The 13,750-nt window shown below is 40.1% G+C and overlaps 1 protein-coding gene across 2 annotated transcripts in view; it reads right to left on the reverse strand.

The window, feature by feature from the left end:
* The window catches only part of ANKFN1 (ankyrin repeat and fibronectin type III domain containing 1), a 459,719-nt gene that overhangs the window by 403,293 nt on the left and 42,676 nt on the right, over window positions 1–13,750 (reverse strand). The window lies entirely within an intron of this gene.

The following is a 13,750-nucleotide window of genomic DNA, read 5'->3' on the forward strand; positions in this document are numbered from 1 at the left end:
CTTTTCTGGCGTTTTATAAATTGGAATCATACATTGTATAGCCTTTTCAGATTGCCTTTGAAACTGTATTTTTACTTTATAAACCAGTAAAACTTTTCTCAAATTCACTAGGAATGGTTTACCAATTTGCACTAATTTCACAAGCTTCCTGAACAAGGCAGCATGGACAGTACCGGTTTTGCTGCTGCTACCAGTTTCTGGGTTGCTACAAGAATGTTCTGAAAGATGAAGTGGTTTGGTATGGAGAATTGAGTTAATAATTTCCCCCAGTTCCATGATCACTGGCTCACTCAGACTCTCATTCGTGTTTGATTGATTTTCAAAGTTATCCATCCATCCATCCATCCATCCATCCATCCACCTACCCACCTACCCACCCACCCACTGCATTTCATTCTAATCCTACTGCACTGTCCAATCCCATCATCCTAATGTGTTGAGTACGAATCTTTGAATTTTATATATTCTTGTAAAATATAGTGTTCTTATTGTGTGAATGTTTTACATCTACTTAAATGGCACTGTGCTAATGGCCTCATTCTGTTTTTATATTCTCTAGCTGTAACTGGTAAACAACCTAGTTTGTTGCTTCTTCCCGCTAAATAGTATCCAGATGAACATCCTCCCCACTGGTTTACTGGTTCCTCAATGATGGGCACCTATACTCTTTCCAATCCAAACCCCTGCCAGCAATGTGGTGATGAATAATTCAGAAATTTTAACATTTTTTGAGTTTGGAAACCCATGAGCAGTCAGTCATTGCTCCTGCCTCAAAATTAACTTTTTGGGGAAGGACCCAGCACGTTCCTTTAACAAATTTAAGTAATAGGTTCTAATCTATACAGGCTTAAGAAAAAACTGAATATTTTACTCAGGATTTTATGGCAAGACAAATGTAAGGATGAGTCCCTAATTCCTTGCCTGTCCTCTCAAGGCTCCCCCACCACAGCTCTATCTTTGTCTCTTCCCTCTCCCATAGCCCCAGTATTTACATCCCCCCCACTTTTTTTTCATCCCTTTTCAAATGTAAAGTGATTTAGGCTCTGGACTCCCCCAGTAAACCTCTTCACATTCTTCCCCCTGACCTGCAAACAAAAGAACCTCTTAGGGACTGTCTCCTTTCTAGAGTATATGTTTTGGAGGATGGGATTACACATGGGATCACAGTTATGATTCTTTTTTTTTAATGTTTTATTTATTTCTAGGAGGGAGAGAGAGAGACAGCGTGAGCAGGGGAGGGTCAGAGAGAGAGGGGGTCACAGACTGAAACAGGCTCCAGGCTCTGAGCTGGCAGTCAGCACAGAGCCCGACACGGGGCTCGAACACACGAACCGCGAGATCATGACGTAAGCGAAAGTCGGACGCTCAACCGACTAAGCCACCCAGGCGCCCCAAGATCACAGTTATGATTCTTACATGGTGTATGCTTTACCTTCTTTCTTGCAATAATACACTAAATAAATACACACTTAAATTTTTGAAATGCAAGGAGCACACAAGTAAAAAGCATCAGCATACTGAATACTTATTATTTGCTACTTTTGTCATGCTTTATAAAAATTAGCATAGATTTCTCTCTAATCTATGCTATGAGGAAAATAATGTTAATTTCATCTCTCCTATGTGTATTATGTTTGTAAATATGTATTATGTGTTAGGCACCTCTATGTCCTGGTGATTTGCATGCAATATTTTATTTAATCCTTAGGTGAGTCCTTTGAAATTTTTTAAAACCCATTTTGTAAATGAAGAGCCTTAGTCCCAGACTGGTGACACACTTTCCCAATCATGGAGGCATTGTGCCAGAACGAAGCTGGCCTTCAGACTTGCCTGGGTCTCCTTCACTGCTTAGTGGTTAAAAAGTTGAAAGGAGAATAATCCATTCAGCAGTGAGGGAAAGCATCCCATCCCCTTTGATACTTGGTAGAGTTTAGAATCAAACAGGCACAGATTTTGAGAGCCAAAGAGCACCTTCACCTTATACCAGTGGGATGTTGTTTATAATCTGGGCAAGAAAATTCTTCTTGGGGGTGGGGGGGGGGAAGCAAAGAAAATTCTTCCTTGGGCAATATTGTTTCTAGCATCAGTTGACATTTAGTATCCCTGGAAGCTGCCCACAAAATGCTAGTAAGACTCTTAATTTACTATGACATTTCAATATATCCTCACAGTTCTAAACTCCACCTCTCCTGTATTCAGATGAAGAAGCTTAGGCTCAGGGAGATGGGATCACTGGGTTTCAACTCTGGCTTCTCTTTAGATTCACTCTCTGGTGCTTTACAAAAATACCAGTGCCCTGGCCACATACATTGGAGTATCTAGGGGTTAGAGCCAGGCCCAGCATCTATTTCAACTCTGGCTTCTCTTTAGATTCACTCTCTGGTGCTTTACAAAAATACCAGTGCCCTGGCCACATACATTGGAGTATCTAGGGGTTAGAGCCAGGCCCAGCATCTATTAAGAGCTGCCAGACGGTTGAAATGACTTGCAAAGTGGTTAAGACACTTTGATATCATCATTTCTAGGTTCAAATCCCAGCTCTTCCATTTATTAGCTGTGCAACTTTGGGAAAGATGTATCATCTCCAGCTGCCTAAGCCTTAAAATATTTATAGTATTTACGTCACAGGATTGTTGTCAGGGTTACATGAGTTAATATGTGGAAAAGTGGTTAGCAAATAGTAATAAAATGTCAGCTCTTATTATTATTACTGTTATTATCATAATCAGATCCCAAATCTCCTTATCTTTTTATTGATGCTCCTTCCCCTAAGATTTCACATGTTTTAGTGGTTTATCACCACTACAACCCATGGTGTGCAAATTTAGCCCAAATTCCACATGGAGAATAAATAGGAGGGAGGAGCAAGTACGAAGGCGACTCCATTAGGTACAGAGGATGCAGCAGGGAAGTCCTTCAGGTACTGAATTTCTTTGGATATTACCAACCTTCTCCAGTGGGACAGAGGGTTCAGTGAACTGCCCCGCAAGGAAGAAAGGTTATTGACACCCATCTGAATGGAGTTGCTTTGTGAAGGACACAGCCTGGTAGCAGGGAAAGAAAGAGGGACTTGGGACGCCAGACCAGGCTTCAAACTGTGGCTCTCTTCATTCTCCTAGCTGCATATCCTAACATACCTAGGCTTTGTTACCTAAACTCTTTGAGTCTCAGTTTCTTTGGTGGAAATAAAACAATCTGCGATGCAGTATTATTGTGAGGATAAAATAAGGGAGTGTGTGTAATGCTCTTAGCATAGAGAAGCTGTGCACTGACATTAGTTCCTTTCCTTCAAATACTTCTTGGAAGCTGTTCCCACATGTTCCTCACTCCTTTCCTAGCCACCCAGGAGGCTTACAAACAGAGTAGAGTTAAAGCATGCCATGCTGGACTAAGAAATGCTCAAGGATTAAAGTGGTTTAGGAGACTGTTTAAGAGATAATGAGGCTCTCTCAGATACCAAGAGGGGAAAAAGCAGGGAGACAAAATTTGCATAACTCATAAAAGCAATTTTGCTTCATTTACTTGTTAAACTCAATTATTCATTCCAATGCCAGTTTTTAACTGGGCCCACTCTGTTCAGTATTATGGGCCACAGTCTGGAGAGAATAGAAAAGAAGTTTTTACTTCAGTTCTGGAGCCAGAGCAAAATTCTTAGAAGAGGCCATCACTTTGGACATAGAGCTTGGAACTCCAAGTGTGCCAATGCCCAGGCCTCTGTGGGTGAGTCTAAATTTTATGTTGAAGAACAGCCTGAAACTTGAATGAAACAAAGGGCATAAAAGGAAATTATAACAGCTGAATCCCTGATGTTTGTTTTCTGAATCCCTTTGCCCTATAATATCCTATTTGATCCTGAAAGAGTTCTAAGGACATACTAATTATTGTCTTCACATTACAGAGGAGATACTGACACTCCAAGACATTAAACTTATTTTCCCTGGGTCATGCAGGACCACCAAGTAACTTCAGATTTAACATTCAAATTTAAGATATCTGATTTTTTAAAAAATGTTTACTTATTTTTGAGAGAGAGCATGAGAGAGTGGGGTAGAGACAGACAGAGGGAAGGCACAGAATCCAAAACAGGCTCCAGGCTCTAAGCTCTCAGCACAGAGCCCGACATGGGGCTTAAACCCACAAACCACACAAGATCATGACCTGAGCTGAAGTCAGACACTTAACTGACTGAGACAGCCAGGCGCCCCAAGATACCTGACTTTAAACTGTACTACTAGTATTCCCATTTTTGCTGAGCTTTATAAAACTGCAGTGGATAATGTGAAGATATTCATACCACTCATAAATATTTTCCCATTTCTCCTCTGAAAATGGAAAACTGTACTTCCCTGGGCCTTGAAGGCATGACCATGTGACTTGCTTTAGCAAATAAAATGTGGGTCAAATGATATGTGTCACATCTAGGTAAAAGCATTTAATTGCCAGTGTGAGATTCTAGACCAGGAGGTAGCAAACTGGTCTGCAGGCCAAATCCAACCTACTATATGTTTTTGTAAATTAAATTTTATTGAACATAGCCACACTCATTTTTAAATATATTATCTATGGCTGTTGTCATGCTATATAAGACAGAGTTGCATAGTTGTGACAGAGATTTCAAGGTCTTAGAAAGCAAAAACATTTCCTTTCTGGCCCTTTAAGAAGAAAAAGCTTGGGGCGCCTGGGTGGCTCAGTTGGTTGAGCAGCCGACTTTGGCTCAGGTCATGATCTCGCAGTTCGTGGGTTCGAGCCCTGCGTCGGGCTCTGTGCTGGCAGCTCAGAGCCTGGAGCCTGTTTCAGATTCTGTGTCTCCCTCTCTCTCTGACCCTCCCCTGCTCACGCTGTCTCTCTCTCTCTCTCTCTCAGAAATAAATAAAATGTTTCTTAAAAAAAGTTTACCAACTTCTGTTCTAGACAGTTCTTCTCTGCCAGGTCAACAGAAGAGTCTGAGTCTCACAACAATACAGATATAAGGTGGTAGAGACTTCTTCAAAGCCCTGGAGAGCAGTCCAGACCCATTATAGACTTCACCTGTGTTAAAAGAAGGCTTTGTCGGGGCGCCTGGGTGGCTTAGTCGGTTAAGCGTCCGACTTTCGCTTAGGTCATGATCTTGCGGTTCGTGGGTTCGAGCCCCGCATCGGGCTCTGTGCTGACTGCCAGCTCAGAGCCTGGAACCTGTTTCAGAGTCTGTGACTCCCTCTCTCTCTGACCCTCCCCTGCTCACGCTGTCTCTCTCTCTCCTAGAAATAAATAAAAAACATTAAAAAAAAAAAAGTTTAAAAAGAAGGCTTTGTTGTTTTAGGCAAGTGAAATTTTGGACTTTTTTTTTTTTAGCTTGGCATAATCTGGCCTCATCTGACTGACATACAAGTTAGTGAATGCTGGGAATAAAGGAAAAAATACACTGATTAAAGTCTGTTAGGGTGAGGATGCATTGAAAAAGTTGGATATTGGGTGATGGAAATGGACATGGTAGAGGCAGATGGGTGTTCCTGCTTTTGAGACCAGCACACCCTGTGATTTTGAAATATAAACTTCTGGGCCAGAGATTGTGGGTATGTCTGCATTGTTGATAATTCTGCCTACAAAGTTTAAGGTCAAGGGAGTTTACAGGCAAAACTCATGAATTAGAAATAGTCATGTTTCTAGGGCACCTAGGTGGCTCAGCTGGTTAAGTGTCTAACTTCAGCTCAGGTCATGATCTCACAGTTCATGAGTTCAAGTCCCACAGCCCTGTGCTATCAGCACAGATCCACTTCTGATCCTCTGTCCCCTTCTCTCTCTGCCCCACCCCAACTCATTCTCTCCCCCTGCCCTCAAAAAGAAATATTTTAAAAAGAGAGAAAGAAATAGTCATGTTTACTTAAAAATTTTTTGTTAAGTTTCTGCATTTTTTACAAAATATTTTTATTTATTTCTAGTAGAGAGAGAGAGAGACAGCGTGAGCAGGGGAGGGTCAGAGAGAGAGGGAGTCACAGACTGAAACAGGCTCCAGGCTCTGAGCTGGCAGTCAGCACGGAGCCCGACGCGGGGCTTGAACCCACGAACCGCGAGATCATGACCTAAGCGAAAGTCGGATGCTTAACCGACTAAGCCACCCAGGTGCCCCAAGTTTCTGCATTTTGAATGTTGATACATTCAAGACAAAATGGGCTCCTGGTTATGAGTTGTTACATAAGTAACCACTCTGCAGGAATGTCCTGCTTCTCAAGATCACTTATTTAACCTCTTAAATTGGCTGATGCTCAACATTGAGTAACAGGTTAACCTAAGCTGAGGCTAATGTATCTTTGCTGGGAGACAAGGTTTAGGTGGTATTTGCATGTGATCCTCAGTACCAGGGCAAACTAAATAAGGGCTGGCTGTATCAGTGGTTTTCGAATTCATGCAAGTGAATAAAAAGGTTCACTCAACAAAGAAATGAGTATTTCTTTGACTTTTAAGTTCATCAAATCTCCAACTCAAAAAAATTTCTGTCAGGATACTAGAAGTGGATTTTTCTACAATTTGAAGTCAACTCATCATTTTCCAGGGACTCAGAGCACTTGGATGGAAGAATGATTTTGGATAATAATTTTTCCTGTCCTCTTGCATGTAACACACCTAGAACTAAAAGGCCAAGATCTTAGACATAAGATCCCGAATGTGAGCTGGTCAATGACAGACTTCAGGTGTGTTCAATGACAGTAGGAACGGGAACCATGGTTCCTAGAGGCATGGTACTCGGTGGATAAACAATGTGTCTGACACAATTTACAGTGGCCCTCTCCTGAGGGCATTCAACATACCTACCTTCTCTAACATACACTTCCAGACACTTTCCTGCCTCTAAGCTTGGTCTTAGAAAGTTCTAGTCTCAGAAAGTACAGAATAGTTAAGAGGAGGGAGAGGATGTGAGTATATTCATTGGATAAGGCATAGATGAGGAGATATAAACAGCGGGAGGAATAAAACTGGCTCTGGGTGGATACTGAAGAGTTGTTGTTAATTAGTAGGAATCGTGGTGACAGGGACCCTGAATAACATAGTTAAGACACCCCACAGACAACAGTCCCGCCATACCCCCACTGGTTTTTAAAGAGAGAAACCGCTGCCCACTACCTACATCCTACAAATGAAAAAAGAAAATAGTTCACTAAATAATTTTTATGACATAACAATTTTATCTTAGTCTTAATAACTGAGAATAGCAAAGAATCAAATAACTATCTTGTGTTACTCTTCTTTACATAAAATTCTTTTTTTACAGAAAAAAATCATTATAAACATTTCAGAAGACATGGAGAAATAAGACTCTAGATACTAACCAGGGAAGACACCTAGAGATGTGAATTCTTGTCAAGAGAACAGTTGGGATATCTTGTAAATATGGTGGCCCTGTTAACACTCTATTAAATTCAGTTTGATACTGACAGAGGGCTGCTTTTCTTTTTCTCTAATTAGGGTCGTCTTCCTAATTATTACAGAGCATCACAAATACCCCCTTTGGGTCAACAGAATGTTCTCCACACTTTCTTATATTTTATTAATCCACTTTCTTCTCCTGTGTCTGGTCTGAGAATCTAAAATTAGCTCATGCATTTGAACTTGTAGATTGCTGGTATAAGACCATAACTGCTGAAGCCAAGTGGGGAGCAGCATCAGGACGGTGGAATGAGGGGACCAAGGGCTTCCCACAACATCTATTTGTCTCATGATGCACAAGACAATTCTTGAACTGTTCTGATTTGGGAGGGGCAGGTTCATGTGGGAGAGAGTATGCACACTTCACTGCATACTTAATTTCATTAAAAAAATGGGAAGCCAAACACACAGCAAAGGGGATAGGAGTCAGGAGGAAAAATCCAGTTTCTATGGCAACTAGAGGAACACACACATCATCACAGCAAGAGGTCTGAACTGGGGCAGGAGTGCTGACAGCTTCACCTAAGACCTGTTTCCACATTTTCCCTTCCCTGGTGGGGCCTTTATCAGCTGCCATCTCCCTAAAGTCTTAGAGTGAATGGGGACCACGTACCCTCCTGCTAACAGTCAGGGATGACTTGCCAATATCACTCGGATTTTACTACTACAGAAGGAGATAGAAGATATACACATTTTTCAGATTATTTACCAACTCAAGCATCTGAATTAGAGTCCCGGACTGTCATTCCTGTGACCCTGGGGATCCCTCTTCTCATTCTCAGCTCCTAAATGCTTATGCGCGCGCGCACACACACACACACACACACACACACACACACAGTGTCTCCATTCTGTGTACGTCTATAAACAGCTGCACCCAAATGCATCACCCTCACATGCATATCTTCTGGTGTCCCCCACAGGAAGTACCCTATTCCTCACAGGGAAGCCTTTTCAGGCTTTAGCCCATTACACCATAAAATCATCTTTTTGAGGCAGATTCTCTAAGTCAGCAACCTCACTCCAGAGGTGATTAGAATCACCTATGTAGTTTTTAAAAATGTTCTGTTGCTTAGGTTCTGCCTCTGGATTTGATTTAGTATGGTGCCTAAGCATCAGAAGTTTTCAAAACACCCCCCCACACACAGTGTGATTCTAATGTGCAACCAGAGTTGAGTACATTATAGTAATTCATTCAGGGTCAATGTACTTATCACTATCTGTATACTGGGCACTGGGTTGTATTTTAGAGATCTGAAGATGAATTTGACAGAGTTCCCAGTCCACTGGCGGAAGATAGATGTAAAGACAAGTACATGAAGTATTGTGTGGGTCCTAGGCTGGTCTGTATAAGTTAAGTGGGGGAACATGAGTGGTTGGTTCCATTTAGAGAGGGTCAAGAAAAACATTATAGAAGAGAGGATGATGCCAGACATCAATATTAACAGATGGATAGAGGAGCAGTGTGACAAAAGACACAGAAGACATAATATGAGAGCCAGAGAAGAAGCTGATACCACTGACATGCAGGTTTGAGGGGTGTTTTGTGGGTAGAGATGAATCTGCATTAGTGAAATGTAAAACATATCAGAAGAAAAGATACAAGTTAAGGTATGGACAGATAAATGGATTAAGAAATACAAAACAAAACAAAAACCCAGCACAAGAGATATATGGAGATGGTATAAAGGTCTAACATAAGTGTAACTGGAACACCAAACAGGAGGAACAGAGGAGAGGGGAAGAAACAGTATTTGAAGAGATGATGGCTGAGATTGATGAAATTGATTAAAAAAAAATAAGCCACAGATTCAAGTACTATGAATCCCATCCAGAATAAATACAAAGAAAATAAATCCAGATCTATCTGAGGAAAACTGTTGAGAGAGAAAAATGGAAAAAATATTACAAACTAGCCAGTGAACAATAAATATCTTCTTCAAATGAGTAAAAATAAAACAGGTAGCTGACTGAATAGAAAACAAACAAACAACAACAAAAACAAAAACAGAAGCCAGAAGTGATATGTGCCATGAGTTAAAAGAAAGGAACAGTCTAACAGACTCCCCAAAAGATAATAATAAAGTTCTTCAGAGAGAAGGAAAATGATTCCCAATGGAAGTACAGAAATGCAAAATGCAGGAAGAACACTAGAAAAGGCAAATATGTGAGTGAAAACTAACAGTGTAAAACAATAGTAACACATAGAATTTCAAACATACATTGATCAAAACACATCAATAAAAGCACATAAGTTGGAAGGAGTTAAGATAAATGATATTAATATATTTAAAGTTTTTGTGTTGTTTGGAAACTAGTACTAATTTATGTTGAATATTTAAAAATCAAGTCTATATGCTGCAAAAGGAAGGTAAACACTAAAAGAATAGTAAAAGAAGGAGTAAGCTTGCAAGCTGAAGTGGAGAACAAACTAAAATTTTTTAAAATTCATGAGTAGACAAGGAGAAAGGGGGAAAGGAAAATAGAAGACATGCAACAGATAGACGATAAATTTAAACTCAAATGTATCTGTAGTTACATTAATTCTGAACTAAGTTTTTCAGTTAAAAGACAATATGATCAGACTGAGAAAAATAGAACAGCTTTTATGTGGCTTATAAGAGAAACACCTTAAATATAAGTATCAAAAGGTTTGAGAGTTAAAGGAAAAAATCCACTCCTAGATGTTGATCTAAGTTATGAAAACACATAAAGTCACATAAAGCCTTGCACAAGAATGTCCATAATGCTTTATTCATAATAGCCCCAAACCAGAAATGGTTCAGATGCCCATCAATCGGAGAATCAATAAAGAACTATGCATGCACAATGGTATACCTGCCAGCAATAAAAAAGAAAAACAACTGATACATGTAACAAAAAAAAGAATAAGTCTCTAAAACATTATGTTAAAGAAATCAGACATAAAAAATAAAAGAAAAATATATGATAATTTCAGTAGATGCAAAGCACTCAATAAAATTCAACATCCATTCATGATTAAAACTTATAGTGGACTAGGAAGAAAAGGAAATATCTTTAATCTGACAAAGAATATCTACAATAACCTACTACATTTTGAAAGGACATATAAGGAAAGCCTGCCCTCTGAGATGCTGAGCAAGACAAAAGTATTTACTTTACTCTTCTGAAAGTTCTGGACAGCTAAAAAAGGCAAGAGAATAAATGTATTAGACTCAGAGAATAACAAATTAGTCATTAATTGCAAATGGTTTGATTTTGTATGTAGAAAATATAAAAGAATTACTAACTACTATATTAAATTAATGAATTTTGCACAAGCAGTCAGAAAATGAAGTCCAAAACATGTCACTAGTCATGACAGTATTAACAATATCAAATAATAGGGCAAATCTAACCAAAGATGAGTGAGAATTCTATGCAGAATGCTATACATTTTTGCTAAGAGAAAATAAAGACACAAATAAAAGAAGGATATGCATTTTCATGGATTAGAATATTCAATATTGTAACGACATCAATTCTCCACAAATAGATCTATAGACTCAGTGCAATCTTGACTGAAATCTGAAAAAGTTTTGTTTGTTTGTTTTAGACAAGCTGATCCTAAAAATTCTTTTGAAAATAAAAAGGCTCAGGAATAGGTAAGAAAATCTTTTTGGTGGCAATTGACAAGGTAACCCTATTTTCATATGGGAAGAAAAGGAGGAGGAGGAGGAGGAGAAAGTGGAAAGAGTTACTATACCTGATATCAGATTTATCATAAAGCCACAGCAATTAAGACAGTGCATGTAAGTGCAAAGACCAATAATTAAGCCAGTGGAATAACAGAGACTTCACAAATAAAACCACCCCTACAAATGCTTGATTTATGACAAAAATGGCACTACAGAGCAGTGGGGACAAGGCTAAGCTATTCAGTAAATGATGTCCTGTCAATGGAATATCCATAGGAGAAAAATGTAGAACTTAACCCCTTGGTCAGACTATGCACAAGAATAGATTCCAGATGAACTGCAGATCTAATTATGTAAAGTAACATAATAAAGTTTCTACAAGACAAAGAATATTTTCATGCCCTTGGGACAGGGTGGATTTCTAAAGATTGATAAAATTATGAAATTCTAGGATTCTTACTGAAAATTTTACAGTTATGATAATAGAGGAAAATGATGGGTGAACCAAGCAAAACAATATCTACCATATTCCATTAATGTTTTAAATTTGAATTTTAAAAATGCATTTTGGTTTTACAGTGATATATGAGCTATAAGCATAATGACTATAGTAAGTCTATAGCGGGCTTGATAATTTACATTTCTAACAAGTTCTCAAGTGAGGCTGCTGGTCTGATAACCACCCTTTGAAAACCACTGCTCACATCGAACCACCAAGTTACCTTTGATTCACTCACTCCCAGCTTGGTGTGGGGTAGTCTGCAAAATGGTTTCTTTCTAAGCTCCCAGATATTAAGTGAGGCTATGTCCTCTCTACTCTTGTCCCTCCTCCTGGGTCTTTTCCTTCTTTCCACAATCTCCTGGGGATGGATATGCTAGGTTTTATTATCAGTGATGATTTTGCTCTTTCATTCCCTTTTCTTATCAATCTGTGGCTTCTGCAATTGTTGCTAAAGCCAGAAGAGACTGGTCTTGGGTGGTCCTTCTTGTTCTCCTACAACTTATACGAAAGCACTAGTGGCAGATGATATTCAAGGGAGAGAGATTAATTTATGATAAGAAACATAAATTAGTATTTAGAAACCTTATGCTCATTGTAATAATGCAAATCATTTAAGGCAAGACTGAAGGTCTGTGAAAATCCTTTTATCTAAACAATTCCCAAGTTGGGAGAAGATGAAGGAATAAAAGGAGGACCAAACTTAGAATGAGGAAAGGCCTAATAGGAATGTGGAGACACGGGAGCGAATCTCTAGGGCAGAGGCTGGTAATTCAATACCAAATCTGAAAGGTGGCAGAGTCAGTTCTGTTCTGGGCCAATGACCACTGGGAGTCCAAAGAGATATCCATCCTCTGGGGACTCTGTCCTAGCAGAGATAGGTAGACACAGGGCCAGTGCCAGGCATTGAGTTGAATGGCTCCATACGTTACACAGTACTTAGAAACCCAGAACAAGAGAAGAAACCCTCACTCCAGAGACCTGGGGGCTGCCATAAGCCATGCGTGAAGTGAACCCAGGCAGCTGGCACCTGTTGAAGATATTATATGGAACTCTCTTTGAGGACCAGTGCCTAGGAAGGAGCAGGTAGGAGAATGCATAGTGCCTGCTGGCCCCAGAGAAAAGGCATTAGGTAGCAGTTGAGCTGTGCTGCAGAGTGTTCAGATACTCAACAGAGTAGTCTGTTGGCCAGGGACACACCCTGAAAACATCAGCCCATTCCAACTCCCATCATCTCTGGGAAAGGCTTACCATGTTCTGGCTATAGGAGAACACAGTAGACAGCTGTTAAGGGGGCTTCCATGAGAATAAGGACTGCTAAGGGAAGCAGAGGGCCAAGCACTGATGGCAACTCATCCCTCTGACACTGCAGAGTAAGAAGGGCAGTGTAACTGAGAAAGGAGAAATAGGAACTTACATTCCTCCTCTATAGCCCTGGGAAAGTGGCAGCTCTTCACTCCTGCCATGGTCGTCATTTAATGTGGCTACTAATCTCTTCCCCATCTATTTTACACAATTGCCATTTGAATCCAAATGGAGTAAACAGGGGAGTGCACTCATGAACCTACTATACAAGCCTAAGATGGGAGATGCTGGAATGATCATGATCATACTGTAAGCCAGCTTTAATCTTTTGGCTCAAATAAATACTGAAACAGAAAAATCAGAGCTCCTGGGGTTTTTCAATTAAATCCCATATCAGCGCCTCCAGTGAGGCTTCCTACATTCCTGTCTTCAGCTTCCTCTTGAGTCAGATCCATCTCAAATCATTTCCTCTTTTCAGATGAGAGATCAGGATAATAACAGTGTTTTGAATTTAGGCATGGAAACCTCATGTTTTTTGTTTGGAAAAGAATGGGGGCAACACAGCCTCTTGGGCTTTTGGTGTAACATTATGTGTGACTGTTCCTGTTGGTTTAGATGCTAAAACTGGATGGTCAGCTGAGAGAGAAAAGCGTTTGTGGAGAGATACGGTACTTTAGGCAGCTCCAGCATCAGTCTCTGAGCTGGTATTGCACAAGGAGATGGGCATGGACATGTCACACCGTGTGTACTGTGTGGCCCTGGCTCCCAGTCTTAACACTGAGCAGACTCCCCATCCCCAAGGATGTTGGGATTCAACAACAGTGACTTCCTGCTACTCTCTGAAATGGTCTGGATTCTATCACTTCGTTTCAGCCTCTGCTGCTCA

This window comes from Crocuta crocuta, unplaced genomic scaffold (assembly GCF_008692635.1).
Source record: "Crocuta crocuta isolate KB4526 unplaced genomic scaffold, BGI_CrCroc_1.0 scaffold144, whole genome shotgun sequence".
Classification (NCBI taxonomy): domain Eukaryota; kingdom Metazoa; phylum Chordata; class Mammalia; order Carnivora; family Hyaenidae; genus Crocuta; species Crocuta crocuta.